At 47.5% G+C, this 10,784-nt stretch overlaps 2 long non-coding RNA genes across 3 annotated transcripts in view; one reads left to right on the top strand and one right to left on the bottom strand.

The window, feature by feature from the left end:
- Positions 1-6,626, top strand: part of LOC116098272 — a 29,178-nt gene extending 22,552 nt beyond the window's left edge. The window contains exon 2 of the long non-coding RNA XR_004121769.1: positions 6,083-6,626. This is a non-coding gene — a long non-coding RNA (uncharacterized LOC116098272). The remainder of the gene's footprint in view (positions 1-6,082) is intronic.
- LOC116098270 overlaps positions 1-10,360 on the bottom strand; it is a 28,750-nt gene extending 18,390 nt beyond the window's left edge. Inside the window, exons 1-4 of one of the 2 annotated variants that reach the window (XR_004121765.1) lie at positions 10,096-10,360; positions 6,687-6,769; positions 6,343-6,510; positions 892-1,063 (exon numbers count right to left, since the gene is read on the bottom strand). This is a non-coding gene — a long non-coding RNA (uncharacterized LOC116098270). The remainder of the gene's footprint in view (positions 1-891; positions 1,064-6,342; positions 6,511-6,686; positions 6,770-10,095) is intronic. The other variant, XR_004121766.1, reaches the window with a different exon arrangement.
- Positions 10,361-10,784: the final 424 nt, after the last annotated feature.

Below are 10,784 nucleotides of genomic sequence, written 5' to 3'. Positions count from 1 at the left end.
GGCCTCAAACTCAGAAATCCACTTGCCTCTGCCTCCCAAGTGCTGGGATTAAAGGCGTGCACCACCACCACCCAGCTTGATTAAGCATTTACTACACACAAGGTGTTAGGCTAGAAGCTGGGGGCAGGGTAGATGGTGAAGATATTTTAACTCAACAAAACTTAAAATAAGTTTCCTTCCCTAAAATTACCAAAGCAATATTTTAAAAAGATGGCAAAGGAGAAGGTACCAGAGTTCTCTTAGTGGGGGAGTTTGTGTGAAAATGTTGGGGTATGAGTTTCCCAGAGGTAGGAATGAATAAAGACAAACAGACAGCTCTGTGTACAGCAAGGGATTGGGTTACTGTCTCCTGCCTGCAACTGAAGCTCACCTACAGGCGGTGGAATGGGAGTGTGTGTGTGTGTGTGTGTGTGTGTGTGTGTGTGTGTGTGTGTGTGTGTGTGCGTGTGTGTGTCCTGTAACCATCCTGTCAGGAATGAAGATATTCTAAAGAGAGACTCTTGTGCTCCTCCCTTGGATTGTCAGACTATTGAAACAATGGGACCTAAGGAGTTGGAAAGTTCCCAGGAACCTCACATGGGAAGCCTGACACCTGTCAGAGGAGGAGCTTGTCTCCTGCAAAGAGATTTCACACAGTTCTGACAGTTTGTCAGGAATGACTGGGGCTGAGACCACAATGATGCCTGGTACCACACCACGACCAACACTGTTTAGATATGCACACCCCTTGCCTTCTATTTAAATCCAAACCTTGCACCAGAGTCCAAACCAGAGTTCTTGGGATGGGGGCCCTGTTTTCCTTGCACCTATGGGGCCACAGTGAATAAACCTCCTTTCTCTGCTTTATACTGTTATGTAATTGGCATATTGAGGAGTGGTGGCTGAGCCTACCTTATTAGGGCTGTCCAAGATCTAGGCTGTCATCCTAATGACTTCAGTAGCAAGCAAGCTGCTAACACATCCTTACGGGATGCTATCGGGATGAGAAAACTGCAGCTGACGCTTCGGGCATCCTGCGTGACTGGGTTGGAGGGCACCTCTGGTTTTCTGTAGCTAGACGAATCTAGAAGTGGATAAGAACAGTAGGAAAGGTAGGGAAGGGCTCTCAGTTCCAAAGCCTGTAGTTAGAGAAGCACTTTCTTGGCTTGCCTGCTGCAGACTGGAACCTCACCTCCAGGGCTAATTAACAGATGGCAGGATGGCTTCCTGGGCTATGAGTGTCAGAGTCAGGCTTTCGTTTGATATTTTTTGCCATCATCGGTCTACATCAGTCATAAGCCTGGCCTAGCAAGCTGCTCAAACTGCAGGCCTTGAAAGAACGAAGGTACGTGCTCTCCCGGGTTTGTAGAAGAGGATATTCACTGACCCATGCTCTTTCTGGTTGCCTCCAGCCGCCCTTTGTACTTCCTGCTTCTGTTGTGGCAGGGTTACCTCTGAATGGCCCTGAAGCCTTCTCGAATCTGTGTCTTTGCCTCTATGTGTGTGCACATGTGCAGATGTGGGTGCAAGGAAGGGCGAAGGTCTGAGGTCAATCCCAGTGCCCTTCCCTAGGAGCTGTCCACCTTGTTTCTTCAGACAGAGTCTCTAACTAGGACCTGGCACTTACTGATTTGGCTAAGTTGTCTAGTCAGTGAGTCCCAGGGATGTGCCCATCTCTACCCCCTTAACACTGGTCTTCCAAGAACATGCTTCTACACCCAGCTTTCTACATGAGTGATGGAGAGCAAACTTAAGTCCTTAGGCACATGTGCAAAGCACCAAGCACCCTAGCTACCGAATCATCTCCCCAGACCCATCTCTTCTTATAGGGACATTAGTCTTACCAGACTAAAGCCTATTATAATATCCTCAGTATGATTCCACCTGTGCTATGGTTTGTGTGTGTCCCGTGTAGGATACTATGTGGGACCCTTCATTCTCAGTGTAGTGGTTTGAGAGGTGAGGCCTCCTGGTGTGAGGGTGGTCCAAAGGGAGTGAGACCTTCCCAAATGTGTATCAATGCCTTCATCATAGCAGTGGGAATTTGCCCTTTTCTCTTGCATGAGGTTGTCCTCTCCTACTGTCTAGTCACACCACGGTAGGCCCACACCAGATGGAGCTGCTTGGCCTCAGATTTCATAATCACACCCATATCAACTTCCCTTCATAAACCACCCAGTGTCAGGTTTGAAAATGGACCAAAACTGTGAAGACCACCTTCCATCTCCAAATAAAGTCATATTCCCAGGCACCAGAGAGTGAAGGCATAAATATGTCTCTATTCTTGTGCACCCCCAAGGCACAGGGCCTGTCTTAGCCACTGCTCTATTGCTGTGAAAAGACACCATGACCAAGGCATCTTATAGAAGACAACATTTAATAGGGGGCTTGTTTACAATTTAAGAGAATTAGTCCATTGTCATCATGGTGGGGAGCAGGGCAGCAGGCAGGAAGGCATCATCCTGGATAAGTAGCTGAGAATTGTATATCCTAATCCTCTAGCAGGCAGGGATGAGGCAGAGCTGGGAGGCCTGGGCCTTGAAATCTCAAAGTCCAAGCCCAGTGACACCCACCTCTTACACCAACTCAACAAGGCCACACCCATTCAACAAGGCCACACCCACCCAACAAGACCACACCCACCAACAAGGCCACACCCAATTTTCTCGAATACTTCGTGGACTAGGGACTAAGCACTCAAAAAAACCTATGGAATGAGGATGGGGGGTTGGATTAGGGATTTTCATTCAAACCACAACAGTCTTTTTTTCTTCCCTTTCTTTTTAACTTATTTTTGAGGAAGGATCTTTCTGTATAGCTCTAGCTCTCCTGGAACTTGTTATGTAGACAAGGGTGGCTGATGTAGAACTCACAGAGCTCTGTCTCCTGCTTCCTGAGCGCTGAGATTAAAGGAGTGCTCTACTGTGCCTGGCTTTGCAAAACGTCTTGAGCTGTACTAGAGTAGCTAGGAGGTGGTAGGTTGACCGGATGAGGAACTTCCTCTATGCAGCTTGCACAAGGGTGTCGTCCATGCTGAGGTGGGCTTGCAAGAGAGCCAGAGAGGTGTGTTTGGTGTTCCTGTGGCCTCTGGCAGGATCACACAATCAGACCAAGTTTATGTTCCAGGACAGTCAGCCAAGGGTGATTCTCAGAAGGAAGAAGCATTTCTCTAAGAGTTTTGCAGCCATTGTGTTGATTTATAGATTTTTATTAATATCAAGGAGGAGAGCAGTTATCTGGGAAGGTACTGTGTGGGAGGGATTGGGAGGACCAGTCAAGGCTAAGGCTGCAGGAGGGCCCCAGTGGCAAGATGTTATTTCTTCAATGTCTCTCACAGAGGCGTTTATTAGAAATGGCAACAATGTGTCCCACCTGATTATTGTCAATATAGGATGCTGAGAATCTGGAGGAGATGGAGGCAAGGGTTCCCACAGCAATGAACAACGCTGCTTCCATCCCTATAGGAGTGCAGCCTTGTACAGCATAGTCAATTGTTACTCCGTATGTAAAGGGAGTGGGTTTGAGGGCCTTCTGTGGATAGCAACATCCACCCGTGCTCAAGGTCCTTCCATCAAGCGAGGCAGTGTTAGCCCACAAACTAAACATATCTCCTGTGCACATTAAATCACTCGGTTCCTCACACACTTAATAAGAGGTCAATGCTGTATGAATTGTTGCTGCATGCCGTTGGTTAGGAAATGGTAGCAAGAAGATTGGACCATGTCTAACAAGGCACAGTCTTTTAGCGGGATTTGTTCAGCCCACAGTTGATTGAACGGGAAAATGTGGAATCCATGAGAACAAAGGGCTGTTGTGGGATCCTGCCCTCCAGGATGTTATCATCCTGAAGTGAGAGCATCTTTGACGGCTTGCGTGAGACCCTCACAAGATCAAGGGAGCTGGGTGTGGTCATTAAACTCTCAGCTGAGATCCCAGTCACTCACTCCCTCTGACCCCTATCTCCAGCTGCACGTAATCTCAGGAGGTGCTAGGAGGCATGTCCAACCTTTCTGTACGGCTCATGACCATACAATCAAGTTTGAAATTTTCTTACAATGTTCTAAGTAACTTTTAAATTTGGGGTTGGGCCCCCCTCCTCACTGTCCTCAGCTGCATGTCCGCCATCAGACTTGCAGGTTGGACATCCCTGCCAGGAGAGCTAGATTGTATAGAGATGTGGGAAGTTAACTAAGGGCCATTCGATCTATGAGGCCTTCAGGAGGTCACCACGTGTGCTGGGTGGGATGCCTCAAACAGAGCTGTTTGGGAGGCTTATCAAACTCATTGACTCACCAAGCTGGACTTGCTTTGGGGAGTCATTAGTGCCCTAGCTGTGTTGGATAGACGTTTGTTCCATGTGTCCCCAGGAAAAGCAACACTACAAAGATCACTGGCATCAGTCTTTTGGGGCTCCACCATACAGTAGCAAAGTCTATGCTTTGATACACAGCACTTCACTCTCTTGACACTGACTACAGGTGAAAAAACCCAGGTGATGATAAGCTGTCCCTAGAGGTTCTGAGGGAAATCTGCTGCCCACTTCTTCCTGGCTCAACCTGGCTTACAGCTCTGCTACCCCACTGTCTCCCTCTGTCTCCACGCAGTATTCAACCTTTAAGGCTTGTCTGTCTTTAAATTTCCTTTTCCCACATGGTCACACTTTATGGAAGATTAAAGTCTAATTACTTAATCTTCCTTTGACTTTTACTCTTTCCTTTTACTCCCCAAGTCTCTCCCAAAGTAAATATGGAAGATTAAAGCCTAATTACTCTACTAATTACTTAATCTTAACTCAGTTACATCTATAGAGAACCTATTTCTCAATCAGATTGGGTACAGGGCTAGTACTGTCACGTGTCACTGTGGAGGAGGCAATTCAACTGAAGCATTGAGTACTGGGTGACAAACACTGTAATGGGAAAGATAGAGAGGAACACCTAAGAGATGGGTCTGACCTCCTGGAAGAAGGGACACTGAAGTTGAAAGTCTGTCTTAATTAGGGTTCCTATTGCTGTATTGAAACACCATGACCAGAAACAACCTGGGAAGGAAAGGGTTTATTTGACTTACATATCCTGAGTCACAGTTCATTGAGGGAAGCTAAGGCAGGAAAGAACCAGATAAGAACCTGGAGGCAGAAGCTGATGCAGAGGCCATGGAAGATTGCTGCTGGCTTGCCCCTCATGGCTTGCTCAGCCTGCTTTCTTAGAGCTCCCAAGACCACCTGCCTAAATATGGCATTCAGGTTTCCTGAACCAACCACTAACTTAAAAAGTGCCCTCCATGCTTGCCCATGGCTTGATCTTAAGCAGGCAATTTCTCATTTGAGATTCTGTCCTCTGACTCTAGCTTGTGTCATGTTGACATAAAACTAACCAGCAGGAATCCCATAGATGACATTGATTAGCTAGGTATGTTGGGAAGTGTTAATTGTCAACTTGACCAACTGTAGAGTCACCTAGGAGATGGACCTCTGGGCTTGCCTAGGTGGTGGTGGTGGTGGGGTGTATCTTGATTGTATCAGTTGAAGAGAGAGGACTCACCCACAGTGGGTAGCACCAGTTCCTGGCTGGGATCTTGGACTGTAAAAGTGGTGGAGAGAGGGAGCTGAGCATCCGTAGCAGCCTTCTTATCTGTGGGTGCAATGTGACCAGCTCTTGCTGGTGTGCCTTTCCTAACATCATGGACTACAGCCTTGAACCAAAATACACCTTTCTTCCTCACCTTCCTCTTGTGTTTTTTTTTTAATTTTATGTATATGAGTATACACTATAGCTGTACAAATAGTTGTGAGCCTTCATCTGGTTGTTGGGAATTGACTTTTAGGACCTCTACTCACTCTGGTTGACCCCGCTGGCTCAGTCAGACCCAGCGCATTCAGTCCCTGCTTGCTCTGGCCCAAAGATTTATTATTATAAAAAAGTACACTGTAGCTGTCTTCAGACACACCAGAAGAGGGCATCAGATCTCATTACTGGTGGTTGTGAGCCACTATGTGGTTGCTGGGATTTGAACTCAGGACCTTTGGGAAAGCAGCTGATGCTCTTACCCGCTAAGCCATCTCGCCAACCCCCCTTAGCTTGTTTTTTGTGTTTCATCACAGCAAGAGGAGAAGACACTAAGACACTGCGCCAAATGATCTCCAGCTAGAGAAGAACATCAGGCTTGGAGGAAGGCAAAGCAGAGGAATGACGATAGATAGTTCTGCCTAGCTGGAGCTTTGAGAGCAAGATCATGAAGGCAAAAGAGGAGCATGATGGGAGAGAAATGTGGCTGGGCAAGGCAGAACATTCCAGAAGAGCATGTGACAGTAAGAAAAGGGCTGTACCCAAGAACCTTTATCTGTAGACTATGTTTCCTTACCTCAAGCTTCTAAGTGTAGCTGTTTCTTCATGCGGTGTCTACAATGAAGCTTAGAGAAGGACTCGGTGGAAGCTTCCAGAGTGTCTACAGAATGGAAGGACACCTGTTCCGTTAGTTATTCCACACTGGCCACATAGTACTATCAGCTAGATTGTTACCATCTGTCTCCTGGGAGAGGAAAAAAAAATCAAATAGCCCATGAAATGTTTAATTATAGACTTCAATAATAATATGTTAACGTAACTATTAGAATATTTGTCTTAAAAAAAATCAGTGTTTAAATACATCAGCAGTTGTTTTCCCTCTAAGTCCAGAAATAGTTGGTATTGTTTCTTTACACCTACCAGGAACCCAGGTCTGTCCGTTGTATTAGTCTACAGTCCACAGACTATCATTCTATGGTGTAGGATGGCTGCAGGCACCCCATCTGTCAAGACAATATACCAGGAGATGTGAAGAACAGAGGGCAGTACCAACTGATCAACCAAATTCTCTGCAGATGCCCTCACAGAAACCAATCATGGAAGACTGGGAAATGCAGACTGTGTCAGGGGGTCATTGCCACTTCAAATGTAAACTATAGTGGTAAAACCAAGGACAAAAGGGACAGAATAGAGTTCAGTTGCCTCTGTCACAGGGTACGTGAAGCAAAGGAGCCTCATTCTGTGTAGAAATGATGCTGATGTTGAGAGATGTGTGGTACTGAGGGGCAGGCCAGGCCAAAGGGCTCTTTAACAAAGACCAGAAGAAATACTCTGAGAAAGACCAGGGGAGGGGCAGAGGCCTAACAATGCAGGGTCTCATTAAGATGTGATGCTATGCCTGGGGAAATGGTTCTTCAGGGACCTAAGTTCTGTCCCCAAGACTCACATCAAAGATCTGGGCATGGTGACATACACTTGTAACCTCAGTGCCAGGAAGGTGGACACAGAAAGACGCCTTAGCCTGGTAGCCAGCCAGCTCAGCCAAAATGTGAGAGACACTGTTTCAAAAGAGACAGGGTAAGGGTAACTGAGGAAGATGCCAGAACTTGATCTCTGACTTCCACATTGTCGTATGCATACATGTACTCACACATATGTGTGACACCTCTTACACTCTCTCTCTCTCTCTCTCTCTCTCTCTCTCTCTCTCTCTCTCTCTCTCTCTCTCTCTCTCTCTCTCTCTCTCTCTCTCTCTCTCACACACACACACACACACACACACACACACACACACACACACACACACACACTTTAGAGCATTGTGCTAGCTATGGAGGAAGATGCTCTGCTCTGGCTAGTCTCAAGCAGGTACATGGGAGCCTTGTCTTCTGTTTATGTCCTGGACACCTGTGACATGCATGGTACTAGATCCAGGAGCTACAGAGAGGTTGCAAGTGGAGCCTGGCACTATAGAAGGGCGATCATACTCTGGACTATATAGCTCACGGTGCTAGGGACTGATCTGTGTGCAGGGAAGAGTTGGGAAGGGGCTGGCCACAAGGCCCTGTCAGCTATCCTTCTCACTGCTTGACAGCAACTACTTCAGAGAAGAGAGGTTTCGGAGTGAACAGACATCCTGTGGGAGGGGCACCTGGCAGCTGGAGTGTCTCCTTCTGTGACATTGGAAGCATGCAGTACAACTTATCTTGGTAGAGCAGGAAAACAGGGCCAGGCTATCTCCCTAAAGGCCTATATCCACCAATGAGGTTCTTCTTCCCAAAGGGCCCACAATCTCTTGAACACAGTGCGACCAACTGGGCCTAAGTGTTCAACCATATAACATGAGCCTGGGAGGGTATTTCAAGTTCAAACCCTAAGGAGGTGATCCGTGATGATTGCGTGTGGAAGGGAGACCAAGGGGGTGCCAAGTAGATCTGGCACAGATGCTAGAAGAATCTCTCCCAAAGTGAGTTATTTCTGGAGAGGAGTTGAAAGAACGTCTTTAAGAACGTCTTAAAGTGTGGACTATTACCCTTAGAACGTCTAGTACGAGTTAAATCACACTACTAGAGAGTTATACCTGTCACTTTCCCTATTGCTGTGGTGGAACACTGGCATTTCTTTTGGCTGGAGGTTTAAGGTCCTAGACTGTCATGTCTAGCTAGGCATGATGGCGGGGATGGCCACACCTGGTCACTGGGCCTACTAGAAAGCAGGTACGGAACAGGAAGTAGGACCAAGTTATAAACCCCAAGGCCTGTCTCCCAGAGACCCACTTCCTCCATCCAGGCCCTACCTCCCAAAGGTTCTACAACCTTTCAGAACAGCACCACTAACTAGGGACCACACAGCGAAACACACAAGCCACATCACATTCAAACCGTAACAGGGGTTACAGGTATGGCTGGTGAAGTCAGGCACCGTCAGGAGGCTAGTTTTGTTTCCCCATGTGTTCTGACAGCAGAACAGGAACATGAAAACAGTTACTGAAACAGGACCCCAGTTTTAATGATCCTGTCTCCTTTATCATTGATGGGCTCCTGGCCTCTTGCTGTCCCCCAGAAAATACAGAACGCCAGGCCTGCCATCTCTTATCTTAAACCTTGACATCCATGAAGCCTTGGAAGCAAAGCTCATTTGAGGGCAATACTTGAACCTAGCTCCAACTTGTGCCTCTTCCCTCAGCCTGACTAGGAATAGATGTATTTTAGTTTTCAGATCAAATAGGTTTGATTGTGGACTATTATCCTTAGAAGGTACGTCTGTGTCACCCTTATAAAAAGTCCTATTTCTAGACTCTATGAGACCCAGTCCTTTCAGGCAGTCACCCTGTATGTAATAGAAGCCTTTTCTTACTTGCATCTGAATCTGCGGATCACTGAACAGGTCCATGGAACAGCAGGTCCACCTGCTGTCAACTTCCTGAGCCTGTACTTCACTGAATCACAGGGACTACAAAGCAGGTTGGTGGCCAGAGATTTTCGCGACCATCATGGTGGTTAGTTGGTAGCAAGTAGAGAAGACAACTTGGGGTTACTCAGGCCACGCCCACTGTTTTCACGATTTAGTGTCATCTATAGCTGCAGGGTGCTTTGTCCTATTAATGGTTTAAGCATATGTAATGGTTTAGACCACAGAGGGAGTTTGTGCGTGCGTGTGTGTGTGTGTGTGTGTGTGTGTGTGTGTGTGTGTGTGTGTGTATGTTTTCATGTACACACAGGTAGATGCATCCTGGGATCCTGGGGGTCAGATGCTGCAGGACGTTGTAGCTAGCACCATGCCAGCAGAGTCCCTTTCCTCGGGAAACTTTGAAGTTTCCCTTCCACTCCAGGAGCAGGTGGAAAGCATTTTGTAGCATGTCTGAATCACCCATGACCCACAGGCAAGGTAGTGGGGAGACACAGTCAACAACTGTGTTCCCTGCACAGCTTGGGGTTTAAAAGAGGAAATGGCTTACTAAGAGGCGAGTGATGGGATATAACGGACCTTGGGCTGCACCAGCCTATGGCCACACGCCCACTAGCTGGGATGACACAGGAGGAAGGGCTCCTCTTTTTGTTTGTTTGTTTGTTTGTTTTTGGTTTTTTTTGAGACAAGGTTTCTCTGTGTAGTCCTGGCTGTCCTGGAACTCACTCTGTAGACCAGGCTGGCCTCGAACTCAGAAATCCGCCTGCCTCTGCCTCCCAAATGCTGGGATTAAAGGCATGCGCCACCACCACCCGGCAGAGGGGCTCCTCTTATCTAGGCTTCAGAATCTTCAATTCAGAAAAGACAAAGAAGAAACTGGAGCAAGCTCGGACACAGAGACACTGACAAAAAGAATAGTTACCTCGGGTTGGGTGCTTTGTTTGAAAGACGGTGCTTTAAAAGCTTCACATGCCCCAACTCACGCCATCTTCAAAGGACCCACCAAGGTGGCGTGGGGCAAGTCACTGATTGCTTGGAGGGATGGAGCCGCAGTGTTGGCTGTGGGGCAGTCCAATGGTCACGCGTCGCTCGCTGCCTTGGGATGGTGTCTGACCTTCTGCTACAGGTTTCACTTCTATCTCTCTGGGATTTCCCACAAGTCACTGAACTTCTCTGGAGACTGCGTTTCCTCTGGAAGAAGAAAGGCTTTCATGAAGGGAATCTTTAAAAATCAATAGGTGGGCTCTGTCCCCAAAGGATTCTGAGTTGGTGAGTCTGAAGCTAGACCTGAGAATCTGTACTGCCTTAAACTTGACCATGAAATAAATGTCCCCCCCCCAAAAAACAGACTCAAAAACAGGAAGGGCGATGCCCATCATTAGCTCCTGTCCTGGTGTTGATAGCTGTGGTCTTCCATCCTAGGGCACACACAGCTAGCTCATGGCTGCCCAGGGTACACACAGCTCATGGCTACCTGGGGCACACACAGCTAGCTCATGACAGCCCAGGACACACACAGCTCACAGCAGCCCAGGGCACACACAGCTCATGACAGCCCAGGGCTTCTCTGCCTTTTGTCAGTTGGTTGTTGGAGAATTTTCTATTTTTTTT

Source organism: Mastomys coucha, unplaced genomic scaffold (genome assembly GCF_008632895.1).
Source record: "Mastomys coucha isolate ucsf_1 unplaced genomic scaffold, UCSF_Mcou_1 pScaffold20, whole genome shotgun sequence".
Lineage (NCBI taxonomy): Eukaryota > Metazoa > Chordata > Mammalia > Rodentia > Muridae > Mastomys > Mastomys coucha.
This window is presented reverse-complemented; position numbering and strand designations above follow the sequence as displayed.